This window comes from Pteropus alecto, unplaced genomic scaffold (assembly GCF_000325575.1).
Source record: "Pteropus alecto unplaced genomic scaffold, ASM32557v1 scaffold182, whole genome shotgun sequence".
Classification (NCBI taxonomy): domain Eukaryota; kingdom Metazoa; phylum Chordata; class Mammalia; order Chiroptera; family Pteropodidae; genus Pteropus; species Pteropus alecto.
In genome coordinates, this window is record NW_006433946.1 from 5,574,392 (window position 1) to 5,582,524 (window position 8,133).

At 37.4% G+C, this 8,133-nt stretch overlaps 1 pseudogene; it reads left to right on the forward strand.

The window, feature by feature from the left end:
- Window positions 1-2,170: 2,170 nt before the first annotated feature.
- Window positions 2,171-2,289, forward strand: LOC112477136 (annotated as a pseudogene).
- The last annotated feature ends 5,844 nt before the right edge of the window (window positions 2,290-8,133 follow it).

The following is an 8,133-nucleotide window of genomic DNA, read 5'->3' on the forward strand; positions in this document are numbered from 1 at the left end:
CTCTAGTGGAGTACCAGTTATATATTGCATTTTTATAGAGCTAGGATTTTCATGAGTCTGAGTGTGTTGTGATGAAATACATTTAGAGATTTGTTTTCTAACAAATAAGGTAATATAAGTGTAAGTTCTAGAAAGCTATGCTCCACTGTTTAACTTTCATGCATACTATGAATTACAATGGTAACTATAATATATACATACTTAATATGCATACTTTAAGAATACCTACTCATAACTATGTATATGATTCAGATGGGTACTAGATTTATTGGGGTGATCACTTCACAAGTTATATAAATGTCTAACCACCATATTGTACATCTGAAACCAATATAATATTGTATGCCAAATGTAATTGAACAATAAAAAAATTAAAAATCCCTACTCATATAAAAGATTCTTTCAGTTTTTTTGTTTTGTTTTGTTTTGTTTGGCCTCTCCTCCCTTATCATTATTGAATTGTGTATGTGCGTGACTGTAGAGTCAAAGGATCTTCGATTTTACTGTAATTTATTCTTCTAGTTCTCTATTCTTTTACATTTTCTCTCTCTTCTGTGCTTTTTTTTTCTTTGTTTATTCACCTTGTAGATTCAGGGTGGGTTTTTTTTCCCTCCTTTTCCTTTTAGTTTTTCATTAAAAGAAGCCAGGTTCATAAAAGAAAGACAGGGTTTGAAACAGAAATTTAGACTCACAGATTTATAAGTTTATAACTAAGAGCCCATTGTTTCAATTATGGTTGGTCTCTTGTCAAGAAAAAAAGCATAATAAATCATAAGAGAATAGATTAATAAGAAAGTCTTTGGAAATAATCAGAAAATATAGTGGAGTTCTCAAAAACTAACAGTAGAAATTGAGTAGTTATATATGAATGATGTTTATAGGGACAAATAATATTTAGAAAGTATTAATTACAAAATCTATTGATTATGCTTGCCTAAGTGCAAATTTAGTATTTGAGTTGTCATAGCAACTTGAATACATTTGGTTTTTGAAATGACTTTTGGTTATGCAATTGTAAAAGGCTTTTAACGATTTTTACCATGCATTTCCTTGGGGCCTTATGTCCTTGGTTTCTTCAAAACAAAATTACATTCGACTTCATACCTTTTTCATTTTACTAAGACTAAAGTACATTTTATCACACTTCGCACAATATATTGTTTACAAGTCTGTCAGATAATGCATTTGTTAAATAGTTGCCCTTTGCCAATATCTCAGTAGATTAGAGCAGAGGTTCCCGAATTTTCAAAGATGAAGGTTTCTTGTATGTATCAAAATAGTTCTTGGGACTATCCCTCCTTCACCCTTGTCTCTATGAAAATAGCTATCCTTTCCTATTTTTCTGTTATGATGTCACCTAGCTTGTATTAATTCAGTATTATTTTAATGAATTTTCCTTTCATTCATAACTATAAACACTCATGCACATATTAAGAAAACAGTAGCACATATTATTATTCAGTTATCAGATTAGTATGCATATGGATTAGCAAACTCTGTAAGAACTGATTCATTATAGTACTCAGGCTGGGAACCTCTGGTTTAGAGCTTGACACTACAAAATTGTCACCTCGTTGCTTTTGTTGATTTAATTCCCAAAGTGGTTCACGGAACTCCCTCTCCAAATCTGAACCTATAATTTTAAGTAGGCTGTTACCAAAATGGCAGTAGTATGGAATAATATTATTGTCACCTTCCTTCTGTTTCTTCCTTGAAATTTGTTATGGGAGGTGGGAGTGGGAAATCTGGCCCAGATGGTCACCAGTTAATGGGAAATGGTGAGGACTGGGTACTGTTGAGCTAAAGCAGGGCATTTTCTTGCCCAAAAGAAAATGAATCGAAAAGAACAACGTTGGAGAGCCAGGTAAAATTCTATAGAGGATAAGTTGGAATTTAAACATTGAGGAAAGCACAAACAAATACCAAGTCCAAAGGTAGAATCAATGTCAGGATTGCTGAGCCAAACATTCAAGATTTGAGTTAGGAAAAGACTATGATAAAGAATGTGGAGCCAGCATGATAGTGCTTTCTACTGGTCTACTTTTGAAACTGATCCAGTTTTGGCTGTTTGTTTTTAATAAATGGTGAAGGGCTCATTAGCTTGCCATACCATGTTTTCATTTTGGTCTCCCAAAGTATACTTCTCAGCTCTCATTAGAAACTGGAAGGAGTCTATGGCCCTGCTACCCTGAACACGCCTGATCTCATCTGATCTCTGAAGCTAAGCAGGGTCAGGCCTGGTTAGTACTTGGATGGGAGACCACCAAGGAAGACCGGGTGCTGTAGATGTAAAAAAAAAAAAAGAAACTGGAAGGTTATTTTGTTCTCCTTTTCATAACCGCAAGCCATACACTTGTTTGGTTGTATTATAGGAAGCAGGATAACAGGTATTTAGACTGGAAAATCCATCTCCTGACCCATAATTCTGAAACCTACATTTTGTATAGTTTTCGCAATACAAATTAAGCCATTTACCTTAGACCCTCTCCTAGAGGTTTTCTTCTCACAGAAAAAAAGCTGTTTTCTATCTCTGGGCTGTTCAAACAACAGCATCCAGCTGTCATGTGGATGTGTGATGTTGGGCATCAGAGGAGTCTATGTAAATTAGTGATCACTACTCTGATCCTTCTCTCCTGGTGTGGAAGCTGAGGAAGGCTCAGGTGAGGGTTTGGAGTAGGAGTTATGAGCATCTCTCTACCAGAGCTGTGATATGTTGTGCCAATGGACAAATGCTAAACCCTCTGAATGTCAAGGGGGCAAACCTAGAGAAGTGAGTGTAAATGGGACATTAGAGCAAGAAGGCCTATGTTCAGTGAAATTAAATAGATTTCTTTACTGCATAATCTATCATAGTATTTCATATAATGTGAAATGTGACTCTCCTAGATGGGGTTAGGTTATGCCCTCTTTTCCAAACTTATCTGATTACTAACTCTGAATATTCATGTGTGTGGTTGGGGAAGATATTGCTGGACACTAGTGTTCCATAGAACACAGTTTGGAGAATGCTGCCTTAATAGAAATGAAATTTAAAACATAGGCTCTGCTAGCTGTGCAGGTAGGTTATTTTTGAATGTGGAGAAGTAGATTTGTTTTAGAATGCGCAGAGCAAAAATAATGTAATTTAATTCATTAAGGTCTCTGTGAGGTGATACGGCACATCAATATAACATACTAAAACTGAGATGGTTGGATTTGCACCATTTCAGCAAATTTCAGATAATAAGGTGCTAGGATGCTGGACAGAGAGAAAAGGAAACACATTTTGGCCACTCTGGCATGCTCTGTATCAGTGTAAACGGGAACCCAAATCTAATTTTAAACAAAGCCTAAGTAATAGCAGTGAGTTTCCATACAATTCACTTCGTAAATTCAGTTTAATTCCTTTCCTTGAAGTTCTACAAAACATTATTTTAAATTCCAAAATGTTCTCTTTATATTCAGTTCTCTTCCATTGATTCCATTTTTCTAACACAAAGTAAAACCCATCTGTTTACATCAAAATACACACTTAAAAGTCTTATTTGCATCACTCATACCAATAGGCCTGGAGGTACTTTTCCCTATCAGAATTTATAAATGTCACAGTCTTCTTCACTTCTCTCTAGTCACTTCTCAAGGGCAAAATTCCTCTTAATTAAGAGTTTAACTTTGTGAGGTGGTATGTTTCAGTAGTCTGAATTAATGTCAGCGTGCCTTAGTATGCTGAGACATCTGTTCAGAGCATGGGCCGCCCTCTCAGCCAGTTAATTTAGACTGCTAGAAAGGGCTTCTACTTTTCCTTTCAAGGAAGTCATAGTTGGCTGCAGGCGAACTTACCAGTTGAGCATATCATTTCATTGAGCCCGTCTTCACATTGTTTCCTTAGCATTTTGCAGGGTGGAAGAAGAGATAGCATGTACAAATAGCTCAATGTTAATGAACTTCCTTGAACAGGTTCTGTATTCCGGGGGTGGGAGGATTGATGGTCAGACTCACAAGATGGCAGAAGATCTGCAAATCCAGTTTGATGTGAGATATGTTGATAAAGGCCTCTATTCTTTCCCATGCTTGGTAAAGTACCAGCATTTCCTTTGATGAGGAATCCCCCTTTAGATTTTGAGGATTTCAGTCTTTCAAAAGGTCTTTACTAAAATGCAAATATCCCAAAGGGAGGGGTATGAAAATGTTAGGCAATTAAGTAGACATGAGCAACAGGAGGTAGGAGGGGGAAATGAAGGCCTAACCTAGAGACCTCCCTTAAGACCTCCCTGAAACACCCATTTTTATGGTTAAAAATTACCTTACTTCCTGGACTATGAGAAAGTAAGAATTACAAAAATAATTACTGGTTTAGTCCAGCCATAAGCACATGTGCAATTAGTACACATACTGCCCTTTCCTGACTGGAGCCTCATTATACCAGCATTATAATATCATATGTATGCCTGGAAGTTCATGAATCTAATTATAACATACTGAATTCTGAGTAACCACATGTGCAGTAAACGAGAGGTTATATAACAGCATAATGTCAATCAATTATCTAACACCACCCTTACAACCACCCACCACGGCCATAATATAAGTTAAAATTTCCGGAATCCACAGGGCTATAGCCATCTGTGGCATAACCTGTTTCTCTCTTGAAAGGTACTTTAATAAATCGTACTTTTCTTAAATCCCACTGATCTGTAATGCTTTACTATGACTGTGGAAAGGACTGAGCCTTCTCAGTGTTCCTAGTACCCTGGAAATGCTAACAATAAGGTTTCTTTTCCTGTGATAATTGATTTGTGTTCGACTTTCTTTGCAAGTACCGTCCAGAACAGGTATGCATCGTAGGACCTGAAACTTATATAGTTTAGAGGAGAGCTGTTTAAGAAAAAAGAATAAACATTTACTAATAAAATTAAGTAAAGGGTCTTGGGAGGGATCTAGGCAAATTAGGGGCCCCAAGGCTTCATTTGTTTCATGGTAAATCCATCTCTGATCTATATTAGTGCTTATCCAACTTTAGAGTACATTAGAAGCATGAAATTGATTCTTTACAAATGTAGATTGGAAGGCCTACCCTTTGAGTTTCAGTTGTAGTAGATCTGAATTTGAACCCTGGAAACTTGGAGCCCGGGAGAGGCTGAGGTACATACCTATATACCACACTTGGAGAAATATTGTTCAAAAAGTAGAGTACAGAGTAGGCACCTGAAGGAAGGAGTGGGACTTTGCCATTCAGGGAAATGAGGCAGTAGGAGGAGACCATAGACAACTCTGAAATGAGGCAATGGTACTTGTATATATATATAGCTGTAGAGTCACAGCCACATCACCCTTACTACATATGGCTCCTTCATGTCTTGTTATCCTCTGCATTCCATATATAAATTCTCTCCGATGTCTGCAAAATGAATGTAAGCCACGGAACATCTCAGTTTAGTGAATTTACTTATTGTGTCTATTTCTTTCACATATCTAGGACAAAGCAACAGGAAATGCATGGTTTTCTCGTAAAGAAGCATCTTTATTTTTGAAACGTGGACCTATATGCCATTATATGATATCCACCCTTCTTGGAAAATTTCAAGGATAAGTGAGATCTCTGACATTACTCTCTGCAAGGGGAGTCCTATGCCTATACATATAGTGGGAGATGATGAATGTTTGGGCAGGAAGAGGGACAAAAGACAAATATGGCTGACTTGGAGCTCGAGCTATCACTCCCATTCTAAGAAACTAGGTTAACAGCTCGGTTAGGAAACTTTCCCTAACATTTGGGGACAGCAAGAGTTTCATAGTTATTTCTCCAGGATTATAACTATTAAAAGTTAGATGGATATATGATAGGTATATGATAAAACAATGTAATGTAAATCATAGAATGTAGGTGGTGGATATATAGGCAATTTAAAAAATCAGGACATGCCTTTCATACACCAAATACTTCATAGACATTTTCTTATGTGATATAGATATTAAGTCTCATATTACAGATGTGGATACTTAACCTTGGAGAATCCTGCCTAAATATACACAGCTAATAAATAGTTGAACTATCATGTGAACTCAAGTTTGTCTCATGCCCAAAGTTCATCGCAGGTGAAAGTGCTCACAGCTGCTGGGCTCTCTGGGGACTGAACTTCTTCCAGTTGGAACCTGATTGTGCTTAATTAAAGAAATATTCCTGTTTAACTGATGTCTTAGTGAGAGCCACATATGATAAGAAACAGAATAGTTACTGGATTCTATTCTCATATGTTACTATTATACACAAACCTGAGATGTGTGCTACATACCAAAGAATCATTATATTAGTCAGGGTTTTCCAGAGAAACAGAACTAATAGGATGTGTATATATAATAGGTCCTCGAATATCATTTTGTTCAACATCGTTTCATTATCATGAGGAGAAAAAGAATCGATGCCTAACCAGGACCACTGTCTGTGCGGAGTTGGCACATTCTCCCCATGTCTCTGTGGGTTTTCTCTGGGGACCCTAGTTTCCTCCTACATCCTAAAGATGTACACTTGAGGTGAATTGGCATGTCTATAATGTCCCAGTGTTTGGGTGTGTGTAAGTGTGTGTGAGTGGCCCTGCTATGGAAGGGCATCCTGTCCAGTGTGGGTTCTGCCTTATGCCCTGAGCTGATGGGATGGGCTCAGACTGCCCAAGACCCCAAACTGGAACAAGCCAGTTGGAAAATAATGATCTTACTTGTTCTTATTACTCTTTCTAAAGTGTATGTATAGCTAACATTTCTTTCAATGCTTAATACTAGAAGTGTTTGGTGTGTTTATTTAGAAATTTGATGATTTTTTTTTTATGACTAAAAATATGTCGTAGGAACTTAACACTTGTTTATGTCAATTAGTCTGTGGTAAAATTGGTTTCATTATGTGTCATTTTGCTTAAAGGTGCCATTTTCAAGAACTTATCAATGACATTAAACGAGGAATTATTGTATTAGAGATTTATAAAGAAGCGACTCACATGATTATGGAGACTGGCAAGCCCAAATTCTGCAATGTGAGCCAGAAGGCTGGAGACCCAGGAGAGCCGATGATGCAGGCGAAGTCTACAGGCAATCTTCTGGAGAATTCTGTCTTGCTCCGGGAGGCCCATCTTTTTGTTCTAGTCAGGCCTTTGACTGATTGGATGAGGCCCACATATATTAATGAGGGCAATTTCTTTTACTTAGAGTTCTCTGATTTAAATATTAGTTAATCTCACCCCCAAATATCCTTCAAGTTGACAGATAAAATTAACCATCACAGACTTGTAAATCAGGGTCTTTTCCATTGTGGAAGACCAGCTCTGCATGGGGCAATGGGCCTCCTAAGGCATCCACTAGAGTCACGTACTTGGCATATGGAAGCTTTCTATAGTCGGCAGAAACCATCTGCTCCTGCTTTTGAACGTTGAGAAACCATCCAGCAAAAGTAGGTCCTAAACTCCTGAGTGATTTCTGTTCCTGAGATCACTACAGTAAGGACTGGGATGCTTCCCATCAGTCACAGTGCTGAGGTTGTCCGTAAAGACTTTTTCCTAATTTCTGTTTGTCTCCCAACCCAAGTATGATTTACTCCATCAATAGATAATTAATTTATTTTCTCGATTTCTGTGTAATTTATCACACTGTTTGCTCTAATATAAGTAGTTCTAAACATGTTTTATCCACTTGTCCCTACTCCTCTCTCCCTCCCCCTCCTTAACAACCACTAATTTATAAGCCACTTGAGGGCTTATCTGTCATTTATCTCTGTCTCTCATTGGATCTAGCCATGAGCCTTACTCATAGTAGGTGCTCAAAGGATATTGATTGAAATCACTTGGGATGTATTTGTGACCAGTGCCGACTTGAAGCAAATTGGAAGATACACATCTCATAAATTATAGCCTGACAATCAGAGCAATAGCATTTTCAATCTTGTTCCTTTAGCTCCCCCTAGTGGGAAGGTAGCAGAATCTCTTGGCTGCAGGATTACCTGCACCATTACTTCCAGAAACAAGAACCACCATCAAACTAAACACAAATTCCTTTGTAGGAATTACTTATTTGTAATTTTTTTTTTTACATTTTTTAGATTTATAGCTGGTCCTCAGTTTCTAAAAGGTCTATTCAGCCTCTGTTAGAAGCAGCTTGGATTATTTTGGG